General features: G+C 46.7%; 1 long non-coding RNA gene across 1 annotated transcript; it reads right to left on the bottom strand.

Moving 5' to 3' along the window:
* Positions 1-21,408: 21,408 nt before the first annotated feature.
* LOC120095169 (uncharacterized) lies at positions 21,409-22,647 on the bottom strand. The gene is made up of 3 exons (XR_015631916.1): positions 22,486-22,647; positions 22,147-22,301; positions 21,409-21,639 (listed from the first exon to the last, which is right to left on the bottom strand). It is a non-coding gene; the product is annotated as an uncharacterized LOC120095169 (long non-coding RNA).

Here is a 22,647-nt window from a genome sequence, read left to right as displayed (position 1 = left end):
CCTCACACAGCTCTTAAAACCCAGGGAATTTCCAGAGGTGGTAGTTGTTGTTGTTGTTGTTGTTGTTGTTGATTTTTGTCGTTGTTGTTCCTAAGAAGCGGCCTTAATCACTGAGTTTATCATAGTGAGGCAGAGTGGCCGCCATTACCAGCTCTCCCTACAAGCCCCCAGCTCCAGAGACCTCCCCTCCCAATCACTGAGCTTTCCCAATCACCCTCAAGTGCATTCATTCATCCCTCCACACCATCACCACCTTAGCCTCTCAGCTTAATCTGTGTCCTAGCACAATAAATTCTCTGATATAAGCACACACTATAATCCTCGAACTGGAGCTTGAAGCAGGATGGTTAGAGGCTCAAAACCAACCTGGTCTGCCTGTTCACACCAGGTATTTAAAAAAACAAACAAACAAAAAAAAAAAACAAAGGCAAATAAAACCAACACTGACTTATAGTCTAGGCCCTTGTGCGATATTAGAATAGTTCTGCATGTTCTTTAAAACTTGTATTAATCTGCTTGGGCTGTCATAGTGAAATACCACATACTGGATGGCTGAAGCAGTAAATCGATTCTTTCACAGTTCAGAGGCCAGTAGTCAGAGATCAGTGGAAAAGGGCACTTAACTGTGAAAGCAAGAGGACCTGGGTTCAAATCCTTAGGACCCACATACAAGCTAGACATGACTGCCCATCCTGTAACCTGAATGGGAAAAGAAAGAAAAAGAGAGGAAATGTGACTGTTCGTAGTTATGGTGGGGGAAGGTTTATTATAGACAGGTGGAAGAGTATGGGCCGAGGCAGGGACATCTGGGAGAGTCCAGGGTCTGTGTACATAACCAGACTGAACTGAGTCATGTGGGGAGGACAAGAGAGGGGAGAGAAGAAGGGGAGAGGTGGGGCAGAAAGGAGGCGAATGGAGAGGGAGGGGAAGGGAACCAGGTGTAGCAGTCAGGAGGCCCAAAGGTACAAAAAAAAAAAATAATAATTAATTAATAAAAAAAAATCAGGTAACCAAAACAGGTGGATTTTATAGGGAGGAACAGCCCAGAGCCCTGGGCTGGAGAGTTCAGGGTTAGACGGGTGAGGTATACTAGTCAGGGGCCCTGTAACAGGTAGTGACTAAGAGATGCAGGGAGAACCTGGAGGCCAGGTCCTTTAGTAGGCACCTTCACCATTTGTCCCAGGTTTGAGACCTATTTCTTTTTTTACTTTCTTTTTACTTTCTTTTTTTTTTTTTTCTTTTTTTTCAGAGCTGGGGACCGAACCCAGGGCCTTGAGCTTGCTAGGCAAGCACTCTACCACTGAGCTAAATCCCCAACCCGAGACCTATTTGTTTGTTTGTTAATTAAAAAAAAAACAAACAAAAACCTAAGCCTTTTTGTTGATAATTGATGAATGGTATGGGAGGACACATACATAATCTCCTCTCTTACTATTTCCTGCTGACTTTGGAGCATCATTGTCAGGGCGGGGCGTCAGGGGTGGGGGTGTGCTAAAGAAGCTGGTGCGCTGGCTGAGACTGGGAAAAGTGGCTGCCCAGGCTCTGCAGGACCTTGTGGAGTAGTTTGTGAGGCTGGATTACCTGGGGCTAGCCTCCTTGAAGCTGCTTGGGATGTGGGTTGTGGGGGAGCACCCGGAGCTGGGGACTAGTCGGATCTGGAATCAACTGGGACAGATAGACTAGGAGAAGAAGGGAAAGTTTATCCTGGGTGCACATTTGAAACTTTGAGGCCCAGGGTCCTCAAAGGTAGCTGGAGAGGGGAGCTCCAAGATCAGGAAAAGGGAGAAAGATCCCACCCTCAGGAACAGGCAGTGGGCATTAAAATTTAGGCTGTTGTTTGACACGAGTACTTATTTGGGGTCCATTTGACCTGTGAGAGGTGGGTCCAGCAGCTTACAAGATTTTTTTTTTTTTAAGATTATAAAGACAAAAGTTCTGATGTTGTTAGCATCACCACTTTTGTAATATGTACTGAAATCTGCACTGTGGGAAAGAGCAGTAGACTCGTGCCTCTGAATGGAAGTAAAAGTGTGGGAATGCCAAAATGATTTTGGGTTAGAAGCATGAACACTCTCTCCAGAGTGCTGTGTATATAGACTGGACAGAGATGCCTTTGGCAAACTGAGAAGCATTTTTAAGTCTGTACTTAGGAAACGACCAAAGGAAAATCTAACATTTTAAATTTGACTATGATACTATTAACAAGTACTTTAGCAGAGCTAGATTGATGGCTTATCAGAACTCCGCTGATTAATGTTTAAACTCTGAACTTTTGAAGTCTTAATAAAGATTGAATCACTTTTTCTTTTACATCCTGTTGTTTACCATGAGGACCCAGGGGTGACTGCAGGAGTGCAGTTATTGCAAAGAGTCCCCTTAAAGAAAGGAATGGTGGGGTTGGGGATTTAGCTCAGCGGTAGAGCACTTGCCTAGCAAGCCCAAGGCCCTGGGTTCGGTCCCCAGCTCCAAAAAAAAAAAAAAAAAAAAAAAAAAAAAGAAAGGAATGGTAAAAAGTTACTTTGAAACCTCTTTAGTGAGTTTATCTCTTTTTGGAGCCTGGTAGCAAGGCCCAGAATCTCTACAGCAGAAACTCTAGGTGAGTGAGGCCTCAGGCCTGGTCTTTACCTAGGAAGAGAACTGGGAAGGCAGCTGAAGCCTTGGGGGAGGAGCTGGTATGCTTGTTGCTGTTAAAGCTACAGTCAGTCCATATCCTCAGAGATCTGAGGAGAGATTATACCTGGAATGACAGAGACTTCCCCATTACATGAGACGGGTTACCTTGGGGTCCAGTGGTCTTCAGAGTTTCGTTGGGGGCAGTGGTTAGTCTTCGGCCATCACATAGCCAAATCTTTAGCTGTCATACAGAGGAGCATAGGCCTTTGGCTGTCAGATCTGAGAGATTTTTTTTTCCTAAAGGGGAACTTGGGAGAACTGACCTTACTTTGACCAGGCAAAATAGGGCAATCAACCCAAAAAAAACGCCCACAGTTTGAGAAGAGCACTGACAGCAGATGAGGCATGGAACAGTTTATCCCAGTGGTTAGCACTACCACAATCCTGGTGGAGTCCTTGTGCCTCGTATATCCGTATATCTTCTTTGGAGACCATGGGGTTCCCGCTAGGAGGCAGTTCTGTCTATTAGGGGAAGTTTGACCAAGCCAGCTCAGTCAGTCAACAGAGTATCCAGGGAGGAGGGAGAAAAGAAAAAGACAATTAGACAACATTATAACATGCCTCCAGCCCAGTGCTGAGGCTGAAGCGTGTTTAATTTTTTTCCAGTCTGCTTTTATATCACTCTAGATACATACAAAGAATATGGTCAGTCCTAAGGCATAAACAGAGTAGTTAAGGAACAAACAAAGCATAAACAAAGGTCCTGTGATTACTGTATTCAGAGTCTTAACCAGACCCATCAGGACACAAAGAACACAGTCCTCAGCTGTACTCATCTTGAACCTACTTCCTTGTCCTAGCCCAATGTCAAATTCCTGCCAAATTCCTAGAAGCAGCCCCGAAAGCTCTCCACAGAAGCTTAAACATTTTAATAATTTATTTCTTATTTTATGTGCATCGGTGTCCTTCCTGAATGTATATCTAGGTGAGGGTGTCAGATCTTGGAGCTACAGACAGTTTTGAGCTACCACGGTGGGTGCTGGAATTCAATCCTGGTCCTCCGGAAGAGCAGCCAGTTCTCTTAGCCACTGAGCCATCCCTCCAGCCCCACAGAAGCGTGAGCATTTTAAATGCCATATTCAGAAGCTCTCTGAAGTGTTTGAGGGCCGCCTCTTTATTAAGTATACTTACAGGGAGCTAACTAAAGCTTGTTACTAAATGAATAGCTTATAAGCTGGTAGCTTATATAAGGTTAGGATTTTAGAGCTTTATCCCTGTTGGGTTTGCGTCTTAATAGTTGGAGTTGAAGATTTAATTGGATCACCTTCAGCATCCAAATAGAATTATTATGATTTTTTTCATATGACTTGGTTTCTCCAAATAGCTAAAGCTTAATGCCGTGAACAAAGATGAAAAAGTTAGATACCACTGTGGACCTAAGTAGACCTTACAGATTGATAACCTTACTATCAAATATACCTTATTTATCGTTCCAGTTTTAGCATATGTGCTGCCGAAGCGAGCACCCCTTATTTATCAAATGTATGTTGTGACTTATCTAAATTCTCTAGAAGCCTGGTGTTGAACAACTAGCAAAGGCATAAATAGTTAAGGCATATATCTTAAATCAGCTTTTGTTAATCTGAGTAAACCTCTATAACTTAAATTTTGTCATCAGACAAAAATCCATACCAATCCAAAATATTTTAGAGACTGTTTAGGGCTGTTCTTTCCTCAGTCTAGAAAAGATGATCAACGATAAAGGCGGGGCTCAGTAGGCCTGAGAAGTTTTATATATAATCGTTTTAAACCATGTGGTCATCTGAAGACAGTGAAGTCACATGACACAAATGGCTGCCAGCATTTGGTTGCTTACATCTTGGTAAAGGTTATCACCAAGATGGAGGAGAACTACATGGTTGCTATTCAAATACAATTTTTCCTAAACAAGAGTTGAATCTATGTTACATATATGGTATATTCTACACTAGTATTAAATCACATATATAAGATGTTGCGACAAATTAAAATTCTTATGTTTAGGTTTTAATTATAAGCCTTTTGTTGTAAGTTTTTTTAAAAAAATTTATTTATTGTATGTATAGGAGTACACTGTAGCTACTGTCTTCAGACATATCAGACGAGGGCATTACAGATGGTTGTGAGCCACCATGTGGTTGCTGGGAATTGAACTCAGGGACCTCTGGAAGAGCAATCAGTGCTCTTAACCACTGAGCCATCTCTCCAGTCCGAATTTACGAATCTTAAGACAAAATATTTGTAAGATATAGCATAGTCCTGAGAGATTATTTTTTTTTTTTAAGAGCAGAGCGGAGAAATTAGAGAGAGCAAAGAATTTTGAGATTGTCAAGTTGTAGAACTTGAGGTGTCAGAGACTTTGGGATCGTTGTGTGCTAGTCATTGATCTGTACTGAGGCCAAGCTGTAACACTAATATGAGCCTGTGGAGGGAGGGAGGGAGGGAGGGAGGGAGGGAGAGAGAGAGAGAGAGAGGAGAGAGAGAGAGAGAGAGAGAGAGAGAGAGAGAGAATGGCACATGCAGGGGAGGGTATGTTCTAGAAGCTCCAAAAAGGAGTGGAGAGCATGCAAGCAAGCAGGCTGGAGCAAGGGATAGCATAGTGGCACTGCATGGAGCAAAAGATAGCATAGTGGCACTGCAGGCTGGAGCAAGGGATAGCATAGTGGCACTGCAGGCAGGTTGTAAGGCAAGAGAAAGCTAAAGAGAGCCAGATGGGCGTAGCAGGCCAGAGCTAAGAGATGGGAGTAGCTGAAGTGGATAGTGTCAAGTGCAGAGGTGGCAAGAATTTCCGTCGGGGCATCCCCAAGTAGAACAGTAAATTTGTCCAGGAGAAAGATGTTTCAAATTACAAAGAGGTGTCCCTGGTCCTTGTGACTGGAGCCCAGTGAGGGAGAAAGGAGCTTCCTGACACACCTGTGTCGCAATTGTAGCAGGCAAAAATGGCAGCTAGGGGTGATATTTATCCACTAAAGAAGGAGAGGTGAGGCAGCAGGAGAAAGAGCAGGGAGAGGGGACACCAGCTGAAGAATTGGACTCAAAAGTTTGGTTGGTTTGTTTTTTACTTTTAAGATAAGGTCTCTCTGTGTTCTGTGTTCTTGACTGTTCTGGAACTCTCTCTGTAGACCAGATAGGCCTAGAACTCACAGACATTCACCTGTGTCTGCCTCCGGAATACTGGGATTAAAGGCGAGCATCACCACACCCGGCCAACCTCTAGGACTAGGAATCAAATTTTGTGAGCGGCAGGAGCCAGTGGAAACAAGTGAACCATGCACACCTTAGCAGAGTCAGGTCCGCTGCTTGGTTCAGAATGGCTGAGTTCCTGGGGTCAGGAATTTACATTTATGCCATTTCCAGGTTTCGGCACCAAATGAATGAATAAAAGAAAGAAAACGAAGGGAAACATGACTACTGCTCTTGGGTATGGGGGAAGAGAAGGCTTATTACAGAGAAAAAGGAAAGCATAGGTAGGCACAGGGACTTCTGAGGGAGTCCAAGGTGGACAATGACCAGACTGAGCTAGGTCATTTGAGGAGAGGTAGGGGGGAGGCAGAGGGGAGAGAGGGGGCCAAGATGCAGCAGCCAGGAGGCCCAAAAGTACAAAGAATGGGTAATCAGAATGGCTGGTTTATATAGGGAAGAGCAGCCCAGCCCCCTGAACTGGAGAATTGAGGTTAGGGGCTGGGGTATACCAGCTAGGAGGGCCCTGTTACAGGTCGGGACTGAGGGATGCTGGGACAGCCTGGTGGCCAGGTCCTATTTGATACGTTAAATAGGGACCTCAGCCATTTGTTCCTGTTTGAAGCCTAACATAGTCCAGGTAGAGCTCTAGATCTATAAGCTAACAGCCAAAAGGGAGACATTTCAGTGAGAAATCCTCTCTTTCTCTCAAAAAATAAAATAAAGTAAAATAAAATGACTCAAACCAACTAGCCAAACAAGAACACAGAGATAAAGAGTAATAGAGAAAGACATCAGAACCATCCTCTGACTTTTCTCATGTGTGCACAGGGGTACATAGAGCCACCTATACAAGTGTGCATACAACACATATGTCACATATATGTGTTCGCGCACACACACAGAGGACATGACTCCTGTCAGAGCAGAGCCTTGCCTTCAGTATCTCATCCAACCTTCATTATAGTCATGCAGATTAAATGACATTTCTATCAATGATGGGCCAAATGTAGGGTGGAAGTCCCCTAAGGTTATATCATCAGGTGACGTCACAGTCCTCTTTCGTTTGCGCAAGTTAAGTTTATAAAATAAAATTGCCTACCGACCCATTTCTCAGAATGCGTCTTTACCATTTATCAGTAGTTGAGGGGCTGGAGTTGTGGCTCAGTGGGTTGAGTGCTTACCTGGAATGTGTGAAGCCCTAGATTTGAACACCAGCACGGCACATAAACCAGTCAAGGGGGCTCAGATCTAAAACCCACACTAGGAAGCTGAAGCCAAGAGGCCAGGAACTTCAGCCTCATCCCAGTTACACAAGACGAGGCCAGCCTGGGTTACGTGAGCCTATATGATTACTACTTTAGAAGCATCTCTCCAAGTGCAGCCACAGCGTGAGTTAGGGCTTTGACATGCGAATCTGGGGTGGAGCACTCACTCACTCAATCCCCTGGGCAGTCCTCCCTTCAGAAGTCACAGTCTACTCTCTGGGAGGTCGAGTGGACTTGGTGACCTGCTCCTAAATGCAAAGTGTAGCCAGGTAATGAATTTCGAGTTCTGAGCAGGTCAACGAAGAATCTATATGGTCCGCTCAGTTCTCCCTCTTGGACTGAAGCTCCAGAGGAGCCAGTCATAAGGACACACTAGGCAGCCTGTGGAGAAGTCTCCTGGAGAGGAACTGCATCTCTTTGGTTAACTATCACTGCCAATCTGTCAGACTACCTCCTGCCCAGCAATTCTGCAGTCTTCTAGGGCAAGTCTCAGTCTCTTTCTCTTGTTTTTTTTGTTTTTTGGTGTTTTTTTTTTTCCCCTGAGACAGGGTATCTACCTAGCCCTGGCTGTCCTGGAGCTCACTGTGTAGACCAGGCTGGTCTTGAACTTACTAAGAATCACCCGCCTCTGCCCTTCAAGTGCTGGGATGGAAGGGGTGCACGGCCATACTGGACCAACTTTCTTAATCCTTGCGATTGCGGCCACGACACATCTCTCGTCTCAGGCCTCCACATAGCTCGGCCCACATCTCGCTCCCAGTTTATGACATCATTTTCTTCCCACTTAGAAGAAAGAAGTCAAAAAATAATCCTTATCCAATACCAAAAATACCTACTTCCCCTGGGCAGGCCCACACACTGTGCCTGCCCTCTGTGTGCTGTGAATGGACTGTCCACATGTCTGTCTTGGCTAGCCCCGCCTCTTGTACGGAATTCTTTCCCTCGCTTGCTTATTAAAGGCATCACTCCCGCAATTATCCTCTCATCTGCATCATCAAATGTTCTCTCTCAAGGGGATTGTTCTCATCAGCATACTAATGGGATATAAAAACTCATCTTCAAAAAAAAAAATCTTCCAGTCCCCCTCATTCACGTCACCATTTATCTGCTACCCAGGCTTAACCGCAGTTTAAAAATATCTCCCGTCAGCCGGGCATGGTGACGCTCACCTTTAATCTTAGTACTTGGGAGACAGAGGCAGGTGGATCTCTGTGAGTTCCGGGCCAATTAGGGGAGAGAGAGATACTATTTCAAACAAACAACGACGACAAATTTATACTGCGTGGTGCTGGTGCTGGAGAGATGGCTCACAACGTCGAGTGGGCACAGATGACCTGCGTTTGATTCTGAGCACCCAGTTCCAGGGGAATCTGAGGTCCCTGGGATCCAGGAGCACCAGCACGCGAAAGCACTGATACGTGTGCACACACACAAATACAAATACACACACAAATGCGCACACACACACACACACACACACACACACACACACATGCTTAAATGGTAAGAATAGTGCTAGGTAGATGACTCAACTATTAAGACCATTGGTTGCTCTTCCAGAGGTCCTGGGTTCAATCCCCAGCACACAAATGGTGCTGATAATCATCTATAACTCCGCTCCTAGGGGAGCTGATGCCCTTTTCTAGGTTCTGTTGGCACTAGGCATGCATGTAGTGACCAGACATACATACAGGCCAAACACTCATACACATAAGATAAAAAATATTTTTAAATGATAATAATAAGTCTTCGTTGTTGTTGGTTTTGAAATATCATTTGTCCGTGTAGCCCTGGCTATCCTGCAACTCACTTTGTAGACCAGGCTGGCCTTAAACTCTACCTGCTTCTGCCTCTGCCTCCCAAGTGCTGGGATTAAAGGTGTGTGCCACCACTGCCCTGCTAATAAAACTTTTAAAAAGGAAAAGACATTTATACCGTTTCTACTTCACTTCCTAATCTCATTACGGTCCGAGCTTTTGTCATAACTGTGACATGAAAACCTCGCTTTCCAAGGTCGCCAATGACTTCCTCGTTGACAGATTTGATGGAGAAATTTTCCTTTCTTGCTTGACCCATCAGTAAGATTTTGCTCTTTATTACCCTGTGCCTCTCTTTTTGACTTCTCCATTTTCTCTAGTTGCTCGCAGGACTCTAGAGTCATCCTCCTGCCTCACTAGCTGTTTCCTTCTCGACTAGTTGTCCAGACCCACTTTCTCCCTTTTTATAGCCCTAAAAATTAGAGTAAGCCTCAGGTTTAATTCTCAACGCCTCTGCCCTCCTCCCGTCTTCTCTCCTTCTCCAGTGTTACCTTCCAGACGCTGCTTGTTTCTCTAAGCCAGAGTCTCACCGGAGCCCAGAATGAGCAGCCTCTTCCTTTTGGGTTTGTGAGTGTGCGCATGCGCGCCCTGGCTGTGCCCGTGAATGCAGGTAGAGGCCAGAGGTCCATGTAAACATTCTTCAGGAACTGCCTTGCTTGCTCTTTGGTACAGGGTTCTTACCAGACATGGACCTAATTGTGACAAGCTGGCTGAGGAGGGTTTGGAAGGAACCCACTGTCTCTGAGTCTAAAGCTCTAGTACCGCCAGCGTGTGGCTGCTGTGCCAGGCCTCTTATGTGGGTGCTGGGGGTCAGACACCGGTTCTCAGGCTTGCAAAGCTAGCACATTACTGACAGATCTGTTGTCCCAGACCCCTTCAGACATACCTTTCCCCAGTCCTCAGCAGTTTTTCTTCCTTCCCTTGGTACCCAATGTATTCATGTACAAGGGGAAGAGCTAGGATCGAAATATCACCTCATGGGTTTAGTACAGCACATAATGGAAGTAATAATGTCAAATTTAGCCGAATTACCTCTTTGAGGAAGTATTTTTTTTTTTTTTTGAAATTTACGCTTGCCTTAAAGGCAAAGCTACCCTTCCCTTCCAGTGAAGTGTCACACTCGGGAAGATAGTGTTCCAGTCCCATCGGTTCAGGAAAGGAGAACAGATATGGACTTGGGAGACGGAAAAGCTTTTCCCAGAATTGCTGGAGTTTGCTGACTGCTGACTTGTCCTACCTTTGGGATATACCCGAGTTTTCTGTTTCGATCTTGTGATGCTAATGTACTGGAGAGTAGCAACGTCGAGCCGGTGAAAAGCTGTGGATGTGAAAGAGTGAGAGGGGCTTTAAGAAAACACTACGAAATGATCCTATATCTTCAAAAGATAAAATAAACTAACTCATTAAAAAAAACAGAAAAATAAAACTATTCAGGTTGTGGTAGCATCCTCATGTGCACCTCCTAGCTCTTGGAAGTGGAGTTGGACAGATAGCAACATCATCCTTTTCTACATACTGAGTTCCAAGCCAGCCTGGGCTTCCAGACTACCCAAAACAATTTAAAGAGACAAAATGATTGAGCCCCCTCCCCCTTTAACGTTACTTTTAGTTACTGAAACTTTTTTTGGAAACTTTTAAAAATCATGGGTGGGGCAAACATGTCAAGCACATGTGGGGCATAGCTCTCTGGGAACTCGAGAGCATCTCTCTGTCTCTCTGTGTGCTTGTGTGTGTGTGGTCTCTATTTCTGTGTACATGAGCACTCGTGCCTCTCTATGTGTGCACATGTGCATCCATTTCTATTTTTGTGTCTCTGCATGCACGTCTCTGTGTGTGTGTGTGTGTGTGTGTGTGTGTGTGTGTGTGTGTGTGTACTCCTGTGGGTAAGCCTACCAAACTATAAAATATATAACCTGTCCAGAAACTTACCTCCTACTGAAAGGCCCTTTCTGCCCTTCCACTGACCTTCGAGGTACCTCAAAATCCTTCCACTCATCCATTGCCAGCTGGGAGCTGGTGACCTTCTGGAGTCAGCCTCTGTTAGAGGCCAATGGACACCTGGAGCTGGGGAGTCCTTCAAACTCAAAAGTAGAAATCACTTTTGGCTTTGAGATAAGCAAATGGAAGCAGAGGATCTCTTGCAAAGAGAGGTCTTACACACTGTGTGCTGGCCCCATGTAGTCGTTAGCGGTTCTCCTCGAGTCTTCCTCTGTGTGTGTTGCTTATTTTCACCAGAACAAAGGTTATGCCATCAAACTCAAAATAAAGAGCAAATACATACAAGGAGGATGTAAGGGTTTTTTTTTTTTTTTTTTTTTTTTTTTTTTGGTTCTTTTTTTCGGAGCTGGGGACCGAACCCAGGGCCTTGCGCTTCCTAGGTAAGCACTCTACCACTGAGCTAAATCCCCAACCCCAGGTTGTAAGTTTTTATGGGGTGTACAATCTTTTTTTGGGGGGGGGTGTGAAAATCTGAATGCACTTTCAGTATCAAGCCTCGCCGAGAGACAAGCTCTTCAAGCTGGAAGAGAAGCATCCGGAAATATGAGTTTGTCATGGAAACGCTGACAGGGCTTCATTGGAGGGGCTGCTCACAGGTGCAGCCCGGAATGGCACAGCCTCTCATGGCTTATTTCAATTCCAGCCTGCTGACTGAGTCCTCTTTCCTGTTCTCAGGCCCTGAGATAGTCTGAAGGTTTTCTTGGGTAGCTGGGTAGTTCTTACCAGGAAGGTGAGAGGGTTCAGATTCCCAGGGCTGGAAATAATCTTGGTATCAGTTTCACATCTGAAAAAGGGCTTCTAGGGAGGGTAGAGGGAGAGCAGCATAGAAAAGGAGGGCACATTCCAGTTGTATACAAGCCTCAGTTTTAGGTCTTCATTCTGTAGTCTGCAGCCCATTGAGGTGCCTGACTTCTCTGTGTTATAGAAAAGCGAACAGGCTGATGATCGTCCCTCCCCACACACACCCGACTAGGAACCAGGACCACATTTTCGGGTGGGTTGGGCAGACCACTGGTATGGAATTCAGGAGCTAGTCCCAAGCCAGCCCTTGTGGCTGAGACTAAAGTCAGGAAGTTCAGGCTTTACCTTAGCTACCAGGGAGAGGGCTGGAGAGGCATTCCTCCGGGGAAAGCAGCACAATGAACACCTCTTGATCCTGTCAGGAGTGACTGAGTGACTGGAGTTATCAGCAGGCCTTTGCTTTAGAGTGGGCTTTCTGTCTCTGAAGATATTCTTTGTTCTTCCCAACAGCCCCTCCTCCCTGGGAGTCCTAACCCACGGCTGAGAAAGGCACTAACTAGCAGCTTGGGGAAGTCAGAGGGCTGGGCCTGAGTGGCTCTGAGTGGGTTTGGGTAAAGGAAAAGGCTGACCCTGGAAGCTTTCAACCGGTAAAGAAAGTGTGCTCATTCTAGCACCCGGTCTGAACTGGTAAAGGAGACATGGAGTCCAAGGATGGTGAAAGAAAAAGACCCAGTTCTTCATACATCCCTAAACAAAATCCCAAAAGCATTTTCCTACCCACACCACAAAACCCTGATCTACCATCTCTTGAACTGAAGCCATCCATGTTATTTGGACTGTGACAAGAGATGAGGTAACAGCAAGATCCATTTACCGATATTCCGGTCCTGTACCTCTGAGGCTCCAGCCACAACCTTCAGCAGCTCTTCTTATTCCCTCCCAGTACTCCCTGAGGTGGGGAGCAGGGGCGGGGGTGGGAGGTGGGGAGGAGGGGCGGGTTTGTGTGTGTCCTCGACTGGTTTCAGTCTCTCTGCTAAAGCGCTGCTCCTACTGGGGCTGATCGGATCCGAGCTCAGGCTGATTTCCGGCCCATCTGTTCTCTGCAACACAGATCCCACCTTTCTTGCCCCACCCGGAGTCTTCGGAGCTCGGGAAACATTCCAGAGTGCTCAGGCTCGGTATGAATGTGTTGCTCAGTGCACTAGGCGATCAGAACCGACTCCTCTCCTTTTTCCCTCAGAGGTGTTGATAGTAACAGCAGCAACGAGCTGCCAAGTTGGCAGGAGAACAGAGCGGCTGTGCACTGCGGATTGAGGGGGGCGGGGAGCAGCAAGCCCACAGAGGGCCGAGCCAGGATGACAGTCTGTTTATCCTCAAATTAAAAAGGTCTCTCCAGGCTGAGCGACCAGCATCCTACCTGGGGGTGGGGTGGGATGAGGATGCTGTGGTTTGAAGGGAGAGGCCCCAAGGGAGGCCTGAGGCTGATGATGCGGATGTAGCACCTGGGAGGCTCCCAGTCCCGGCTGTTGCTATAGTCGGATGGGAGGGATCTGCTGGCTGGGCCCAGAGGGCAACCCAGACCTTGGAAGCAAGGCGGAGATCACCTTTGTTCCAGTTCTGGAGTAGGGCTGTGGGACACAAGAGGAGCTATCTATTGTGAATCTACTTCTTCCTAAAAATAGGGACAACTAGGGGCACCTGGGCGGGCACTCGTCCTCCATCAATCACACAGAACTGGGGATCTCAGTAGAATCATTCGGCTTCCTGGAGTCTCCACAATTAATGATACCTACTTCAGAGGTGTGTGTGTGAAGATTCAACAGACTCAGAATAGCCAAAGCTTACTGTAAGGCAGACGTACTAAAGAGATTTATGGATGTCAATTCACTTGATTTGCAGACTCTACCAAACCCGTGCTGCTCTTAGCTTTCCTATTCTCATGACGTGGCTGAGGCACAGGGTCCTAAAGAAACGTAGTCGAGTTCACAGAGCTGGTGAACAGCAAAGCCAAAGACTTGAGTCCAGTTGTGTGGTGTGTAGGCTGGTGCTACACTGACTTCCCAGTGTAACCTAGCTCTGGGTGCTGTGCTGGCTACCACCAGGACACAATCGGATATTTCCAACAGGACCCAGGGACTCTGTGAGGCCCTAGTTCCCCACCCTGTCTTCGGTCTCCACTCCATGTTTGTCTTAGAAATTAGAGGAATTCTCCCTTTGGGAAGCCGTTGCCCTTGCTTGATTCTCTGTTCCTCCACCTCCCCCCCTCCTCCTTGAAGCAGAACAGAAGAATTCTCAGCTTCCTTTAGTTACCCTCAGCTTGCAAAGAAAACATAGTCTGCTGTGTCTGCTGCCAGTTCCTCTCTGGTGACAGCCGCAACCCATGTGTTGGGCACCAGCCTATGTTGTGGGTAGAGCCAAAAGCCTGGGGCTGGACCTCAGGGCCCTATGAGAGAGCTTGAGCCTGGCGCTGTGAGTGTGATCCTCTGCCTTAGAGCAGCCCAGAACTTTTAGTTGTAAGAGCTGAGGCCAAATGCTCTCTGTCTCTGTCTCTGTCTGTCTCTGTCTGTCTCTGTCTCTGTCTCTGCCTCTGTCTGTCTCTGTCTCTATCTCCGATTCTATCTTCTGTCTGTCTCTGTCTGTCTCTGTATGTGTGTGTCTGTGTGTGTATGTATGTGTGTGTCTCTGTGTGTGTGTCTGTGTCTGTGTGTCTGAGTATGTGTGTCTGTGTGTGTGTGTCTGTGTATGTGTCTGTGTGTGTGACTGTGTGACTGTGTCTGTGTGTGTATGAGTGTTTGTGTGTCTGTCTCTGTCTCTGATTCTATGTTCTGTCTGTGTGTGTGTGTGTGTGTGTGTGTGTGTGTGTTGCTGGGGATCTAACCCAAAGCCTGTGGCATGTTGCGTAGGTGCCCTCCTACTAAGCTCCATTTCTAGCTTTTGGTTCTGTAAGATTCTTGAACTTACTTTGTAATCCTTGCTTTGCTTTATGATACCTGATCCTCCTGCATTCACGGAGTGCTGGGATTATATATATAGCCACTAGGCCCAGCTATTATAGATCGTATGTGCAGAAATCCATTGCTTACTATTGGGCATAATGGTGTACACCTAAGGCCTCAGTACTTTGGAGGCTGAGGCTGGGATGATCAAGAACTCAAGGCCAGCCTGGGATACAGTGGAGCAGGAACCAAGTTTTGTAAATTAGTATTGAGCTTTCCAGGTCAACTAAACTGTGCCACTCTTGTCTCTTGCAAGAGACCAGACAGATAAGTCTATGCCACTTCCTGAGGTGCTAAAGCTACTTTCTGTCAGGTCAAACCAGGGCCAAGTGCCTAGTTGCCAACTGCTTCTTAGACAGAGCACCAGCCTGGGGTAATTAAACCTGCATCTTCAACATTGGGGGGGACGGTGTGTGTGTGTGTGTGTGTGTGTGTGTGTGTGTGTGTGTGTGTGTGTAGCACACTATAGATGTCACAAAACAACACTTATTCACATGTGTACTGAGGAGGTCTGATGAGGGGCTCCAGAGGCATCATCCTGATTACCTACTCAGATGAGAGGGCAGATGACTTCGGAGACTGCACAGGAGTGGTACAAATAAGTGAAGCCAGAGGGGACCATCAACCCAAACATCACATGTCCAGATCAGAGAACAAGAGAGAGAGTATCTCCTAGTCAGAAACACAAAGGAATTCACTAGAACAAAGAGGAAAAAGAGAACTGGCATGAGAGTCCTTCTGTATGCTAAGTATCCTAGAAGCATGGAATAGCCTTTGGTTCTGAGGGCACCTCTCCCCACGACCAGAGAGGTGGAGGGGAAACTGAGGCACCAAAGCAGAGAGGAAAGCTCTGAGGAGTTTCAAGGCACACTCAGAAGGCTGTTGTCTATCTTCTCACCGTGGCCACCATTTTGGTCTGGGGTGTTTGTTGGTGGCTTGCTCTTATAGTATCCAGGGGTCTCTGCGGCCTTACCTGGATGCAGAGAGACCAGCTGAGGGAGGCGAGAGGGTAGTTAAGGTCAGCATGACTCCGTAGTGGGTGTTGGTTCAAACTTCTGGAGTCTGACTCCGAGTGGTTTATTTTAGGCATATTTAAGCACAACACAGTTTGGTAAAGACCATGTTGGTGATAAACAACTCAATCTCTCTTGTACGACAAAGTGTACGTGTGTCTCCTTGAGGAACAAAGAAAGTAAATACAGATCAGACGTGACTCCACAAAAACTCTTTGCCCAGTCCATACAGATAGGTTCTATAGATGGACTGAGGAAAACACCTTTATGATAAAGAAATGAAGGCATGGAGGAGGGTCAGTGCCAGAAAAGTCTCTGGCCACACAGCAAAAAGGTCACAAGGCTAGAAAGCACATCTGTCCCAGCTTTCTGGGCAGAGAAGAGGTATCGCATTCCTTCCCTGGATGGCACAACCCTGTGTGCTTACCGTTCCAGATTCTCCCAGTGCTTGTCCGTAAGCACAAAGACCTCCACAACAGTAGAAGTCACAGGCGTTTGCCTTCCAGTCAACTCACTGCTACATACATGGCCGTTCCGTGAAGCAAATGACTGGAGCCTTGGAATCTTATGCTCAGAAAAATTTTTTTCCCTCTTCAGACCTTGAGGTTCTTTTTTTTTTTTTAATTAAATTTATTTATTATATGTAAGTACACTGTAGCTGTCTTCAGACACACCAGAAGCGGGCATCAGATCCCATTACAGATGGTTGTGAGCCACCATGTGGTTGCTGGGATTTGAACTCAGGACCTCTGGAAGAGCAGCCTGTGCTCTTAACCACTGAGCCATCTCTCCAGCCCGAAGTTCTTCTTATCTATAACTTTCTGCAAGGATTCTGAGGTGGTTCTATAGGGGAGATGTGTGTGTGTGTGTGTGTCGGGCTGGGGGGACTGCCTTCTTCTAGCTGCTGATTCTGTGTGGAGCTAAGCCCTTGTCCAAAGAAAGGCATGAAGTCTGGGAAGGTGAGAAACAGAAGGCCAGGGCTGAGCAAAGATGGTGACACATATGAGGGACAACATAAGGGGAGGGCATGATGGAGGCCTGGGCTGCCTGTCTGTGGGAGACTGACAGGAGGGAGTGGCCTCTCCTAGGTGAGGTGGCAAGAGAAAGCATGTTTCTCAGCTTCTGAACACTTGGTGAAGGCATATAGAGGCCAGCACAGAGGCAGGGACTGCCCGAGATGACTCTAAGAGTACCTTCCCTTCAGAGTCTTCTGAAGAAAGCCATCGTGGACAGCAGAAGTGGGTCGAGGCTCCGTTTTCCTGAGGAAGCTCTGTGCTAGAGGCAAGATGTGTTATGTTGCCTGTTCACTTATTCATGAGGCTATCGATTATAATGCGACTTTTCCACAGGCTCCTGAGGTACCATGAGTTAGGAGAAGAAAGAAAGCTTGCTCCATTTGCTCTGGAGCTATCAGGCGCTCAGGCAGGCCATCTGCCTTAACTGCCTCCATCCCTTTCCCCCAAACTCCTTTCCCACCCCTTCTGAAGCACTCGTATGATCTGAGGGTTGTGATCTGTGAAGAGCCCTCTGTATTAATTTCTTTACTTGCTGTTGTAGCTAAAAGACGGACAAAAGCAACTGAATGGGAAAAGGGTTTCTTTTTGGCTCACAGGTCAAGGGTCCAGCCCACCATGGTGGGGAATCAGGTTAGCAGGCACTTAAAGCCGGGTGTTCACATTGCCATGACAGTCAGGAAGCAGGGAGATGAGCGCTTCCGCTGCTCAGCCCCCTTATCGCTTACTCGGTCCAGAATTCCAGCCAGGGAATGGTGCCACCCACAGTGGACAGGTTTTCCTGCCTCCATTAGTGCAGTCAAGATGATCCCTACAGGAATAGCTCCACATTTAGGGACACTTATTGTTCTTGCAAAGGAGCCAGGTTCAATTCCCGGCACCCATGTGACAGATAATAATCACCCACAGTTCAGACGATTCAACACCCTCTTCCACAGGCACACGCAGGTACACATAGACAAACACGCAGACAGAACAATAAGTCTCATAAAATAAACCTTAAGAAAAGATAATCCCCTATACGCAGGCATGCTCAGAGGCATGTCTCTCCGGCTTCTGTCAAGTCAACAATAACCATCATACCCCTTTCTCAGGCAAGGCTACTCTGGAGGAGTTCCTTTTGGTATTTAGAGCCATCCCAACACTCCAAATCCTAAGAGCCCAGGCACTGGTTGAGTCCAGATATCACAATCCTGAGCTCTAGAGGTCCTCTGAGTTTTTACTAATGAACCATTTCCTTTTGCTGGAAACAAACAGAGGCCAAGGAGAAGCCACACAAAGTTAGCCATGTGACTGGACAACAATGGAGGTCTCCTGATCCCTACACTCTTAGTGACAATTCTCCCCAGTGTACCTCTTCTTACTTAAAATGACCCTCAGATCCTCAATGCTGCTCATCCTCAGCTCAGGGCTGGGAGGCTTCTGACCCTCGCTCTCCTTTCTCCTCAGCTTCATTTGTGTTTGGTGAAGTCTTTCCCCTCAGCAGGCCTTACTTCCAAATGGGACCAAAAGAGCTAGGGATGTTGATCGTGAGCCTGCTCAACCTATCCTTGGCCTTCCACTTCCACCTCTTCTCCAGAGGCCTGGTACTCTCTACCCCAGCTTTGATTTTTCAAGACAGGGTTTCTCTGTGTAGCCTTGGCTGCCCTGGCTCTGTAGACCAGGACTAGGCTAGCCTCAAATTCAGAGAGATCTGTCTGCCTCTGCTTCCCAAGTCCTGAGATTAAACACTGGTTTTTTGTTTTGTTTTGTTTTTTTCTTCATAGCCCTGGTTGCCCCAGAATTTGCCATGTAGACCAGGCTAGCCTCGAACTCACAGAGATCTGGCTACCTCTGCCTCCTGAGTGCTGGGACTAAAGGCACGCACTACCATTCCTGGCCCTTTCCTAGTCTTTAAGCCAGCTCTATTCTGGTTGCTTGGAGATGTGTGCTCCCCAGTTCTTGTGAAAGCACATGGTTCTTCTTGTTCCCATGGCTCAAAATACTGGGTCAGGCAGGCGTGTTGGTTAGGTCGTTACTGCCTTGTTGTTTTGTTTTGTCAAATTCATACAAGCTGAAATCATCTGGGAAGAGGGAACCTCCGTTGAGAAAGTGCTGTCATTAGATTGGCCTGCAGGTCAATTCTGGGGACATTTTCTTGATTCATGATTGATGTGGAAGGGTCCAGCCCATTGTGGGTGGTGCTATCCTGGTGCAGAGCAATTGGTCCCGGGTTGTATTAAAAGCAGGCTGAGTAAGTGTGAGCATCACTCCTCTGATTTGGTTCCTGCCTCCAGGTTTCTGCCCTCCTTCTGTTCTACCCTGACTCCCCTCCATGATAGTCTGTGATCTGGCATATAAACCAAATAAGCCCTTTCCTCCCATGTTGGTTCCTCCCTGGAACTCATTCTGTAGACTAGGCTGGCCTTGAACTCACAGAGATCTGTGTGCCTCTGCCTCCTGAGTGCTGAGATTAAAGGCATGGGCCACCACTGCCCAGTCATCTACTCTTTCATCTCTCAAAAGTATCCCTATTTCTTCTCAGAGTAGTATACCTCATATGTTACAAAGTCAGGATTTGGTTCCCAGGGCCTAGACTCTCAGCCATGACACTAAACTGCCTCTCAAGAAATCACTGCCTCAGCCAACATCCCCTCGTCAGCCTAGGGTTTGATCTGTACTTGGTCTATCACACAGCATTTCCTGTTGTCCTTAGGGGTTCGTTGAATATGTTTTGAGTGAAGGAATATGTGTATGACTGAATGGCTCTGAGTCATAGCAAGGTCCAAGGCTTGTCCAAAGCCCTTCCATACCCCATCCCCCCATTGTGTAATAGGGAGTTAGAACTCTCTTTCTGAAGGGTTCTGGCCTCCCATTGCCTTTTCAAAGGCATTCTGGGAAAGGAAGGGAATGGAATATTCATGGGTGAGTGAAGAGAGGACCATGAAGCTATGTGTGATTAGCAGAGTCTCTTCTGCTGGGTGCTTCAGGCAGCTGCCAGGGATATGATTTCGGCCTTCCAGGCTGGGAATAGCAAGCATTACTGATTGCTTTGTGTGATTTGGCAGGGCTGTGATGGCAAGGCTGATAAAGCCTGAGTCATTCAGGGCCTGGACTAGGAGCAGAGGCCTCCAAGGTACATTCCACTTTGGGACCTGGAGATGTGGGCCAGTGGTTAGATGCATGTTTAACATGTTTGGGGCTCTGGTTCCATCTACACCAAACCCCCACTTCTAGCTGGGCAGATGGGGATCTTTTATTGTCTTTTTTTGCTGTTGAAGATTGAGACAAGGTCTCTGGCCTCCCTGACTGGCCTGGAACTCAAAGATCCACCTGCTTCTGCCTCCACCTCCCCACCCAAGTTCCAAGATTAAAGGCGTATGCCACCAGGCCCTGGAACTGGAAGGTAAGGCTCCTGGGTCAAACCTGGAAAGACAGTTTTTGGTTCTGCCTCTGGACAAATCCATCTTTGTTGCATGCAGAATGTGGATGAATGAACCCACATTCCTCCCAGCCTCCTTCTTACAACCTTAGGTACAGCTGCTGCTGATCAAAACAACCATTTAAAAATGCTTGCAGTTGCTGGCAAGTCTACTATGATCCTTGCACTTTCAAACTCAATGATGGTTCACCTCCATTGGATCAAGAGATACATTAAAAAAAATAATAACAAAGCATGCCTTCGTTGTATCCATGAAGGTTTTTCTGGAGATCATTAAATGGTGAAGACTTTTGCTAGTGAGTGATTTAATCATTGATGGGTTCAAATTTCCTATACACTGAAAGGTCTTGTGAACTATGGAAGTGAAGGGACTGGTTAAAGCCAGTGACTTACTGAATGTGCATCTTGTACCTCTGATGTGTAGGCTCTAATCTTGGCCCTTTTCCATTACGCTGCTCTGCCTCTTTGTTGCATAAGGTGAACAGCCTTCACTCCACAACCTCCCACTGCCAAGGTGTTTGTTCTGCTTTGCCCCAGGCCCTAAGTAATAGAATGAAATCCTAGGCCCAAACCTCTGAAACCATGAGCCAAATTAAAACGTTTCATTTATTTCTCTCAGGTATTTGTCACAGTGAGAGGATGTCTAACAAACCCACCTACTCACATCTTCTTTTTCTGTCCTTACAACAATCCCTTTGAGGCCAGCCTGGTCTTGGAACAAAGTGAGTTCCAAGACAGCCAGGGCTAAACAGAAAAACAAAACAAAACAAAATAAAATACAAGCAAAACAACAACAAAAAACCCAAACAAATAACAGAAGAAAAGCAAACAAACAAACACAATCCCTTCGGGACACAGAAAGCCAATTGTTTTTTATACACCAGCAAGTAGGTAAGACCCAGAGAGGCTGTGTCATGTGGTAAGTCTGCAGTGGAGCTCCACAGATTGTACTCTTGCTTCATGTTTTAAAGATTTATTTATCTATTTTTACGTGCATTGGTGTTTTGCCTTCCTGTATGTCTTACATGAGGGTGCCAGGACCCCTGGAACTGGAGTTATAGACAGGTTTGTGCTGACATGTAGGTGTTGGGAGTTGAACCCAGGTTCTGTGGAAGAGCAGCCAGTGCTTTTAACCACTAAGCTATCTTCCAGGTCACCATCTCACTATCTGACTTGTAAATTCTTAAGTCCCTACTTTTCTCTGGTTTTGGCTCTGGACCTCCTGTCTCTAGAAGGACAATTTTTCAGATCATGGCTCATATGACGTTAATGTTCCTAATTTAGGACATGCAAACAGCAATTCTTTTTTTTTTTTTTAAAGACTTATTTATTTTATGTATGAATACACTGTCGCTGTCTTCAGACACATCAGAAGAGGGCACTGGATCCCACTACAGATGGTTGTGAGCCACCATGTGGTTGCTGGGATTTGAACTCAGGACCTCGGGAAGAGCAGTCAGTGCTCTTAACCACTGAGCCATCTCTCCAGCCCGCAAGCAGCAGTTCTAAAGCAGACTGTTCATCGTCACTCTCAGCATCCCTGGTATAGGATAAAGAAGCTCCTGTCTAGAAAAAATCATCCTTGTCCCCTGCCCTTTCCGAAAGTTCAGAAGCTTTCCTGGAAGAACAGAGCTGTTGGTCCTTCCTGGGCAGAAACAAGCCAGTGGTAACTAGTCCACACAGGTTTCCTCTGCCTTTCCTCCTAGACTTGGTGGCCATCCATTGGCATCAAGAAGCCAACCTTGTTCATTCGTTTGGTAACAAGTCCTGGAATGTTGGCTATGAGTCAGCCTTTGATATAGGTGCTGGACGATACCATAGGCAGAGTTCTGATCACCCAAGAAAAGGAACATCTTCCCAGGGCAAAGTGAGGTAGCGAGGTGGGAACTGTAGGGGTGTTTCCTCCACCTAGAAACATTCCCTCCTGGAGGGAGGCTCAAAAGACTCTGGGCACTGACAGAACACACTAAGTTCAAGAATCTAAGAAGGCTCAGAAAGTTGTAGAACTCACAGGCTTCTCCCCAGGGTTATATATATAAGCAATTACCAGCTGGTGAGAGGAGAGTCTCCGGAGTGTCCAGCTGCCTCTAAGTCATGTAGAGCTCCAGTATAGAGATTGCATGAGTCCTCATTTATGCTGGGGTGAACTTTTTGAAGACGTTCCTGCCTTTGAGTCATCTGCTCCAGTAAATAACCCTGCTCCTGTAAGTAACCCCAATAAACTCATTGGTCCAAGCCAGCCAGATTTGGGAGGAATCATCTCTCTCTCTCTCTCTCTCTCTCTCTCTCTCTCTCTCTCTCTCTCTCTCCCCCCTCCCTCCCTCCTTCCCTCCCTTCCTCCCAATTCTTACTTCATATGTGTGGGTTATTTTGCCTGCATGTGTACCTGTGTGCCACAAGTGCAGTGTCTGTGGAGGCCAGAAGAGGGCAGTGAATGCCTGGGAATTGGAGTTACAGATGTTTGTTAGCCATCTTGTGGGTGCTGGGAATCTTACCAGGGTTCTTCCGAAATCAGCCAATGCTCTTAACCCATGAGCCATCCCTAAAC

This window comes from Rattus norvegicus, chromosome 10 (genome assembly GCF_021556685.1).
Source record: "Rattus norvegicus strain SHRSP/BbbUtx chromosome 10, alternate assembly SHRSP_T2T, whole genome shotgun sequence".
Classification (NCBI taxonomy): domain Eukaryota; kingdom Metazoa; phylum Chordata; class Mammalia; order Rodentia; family Muridae; genus Rattus; species Rattus norvegicus.
The sequence above is the reverse complement of the archived record's forward strand: the minus strand, read 5'-3'. Positions and strand labels throughout refer to the sequence as shown.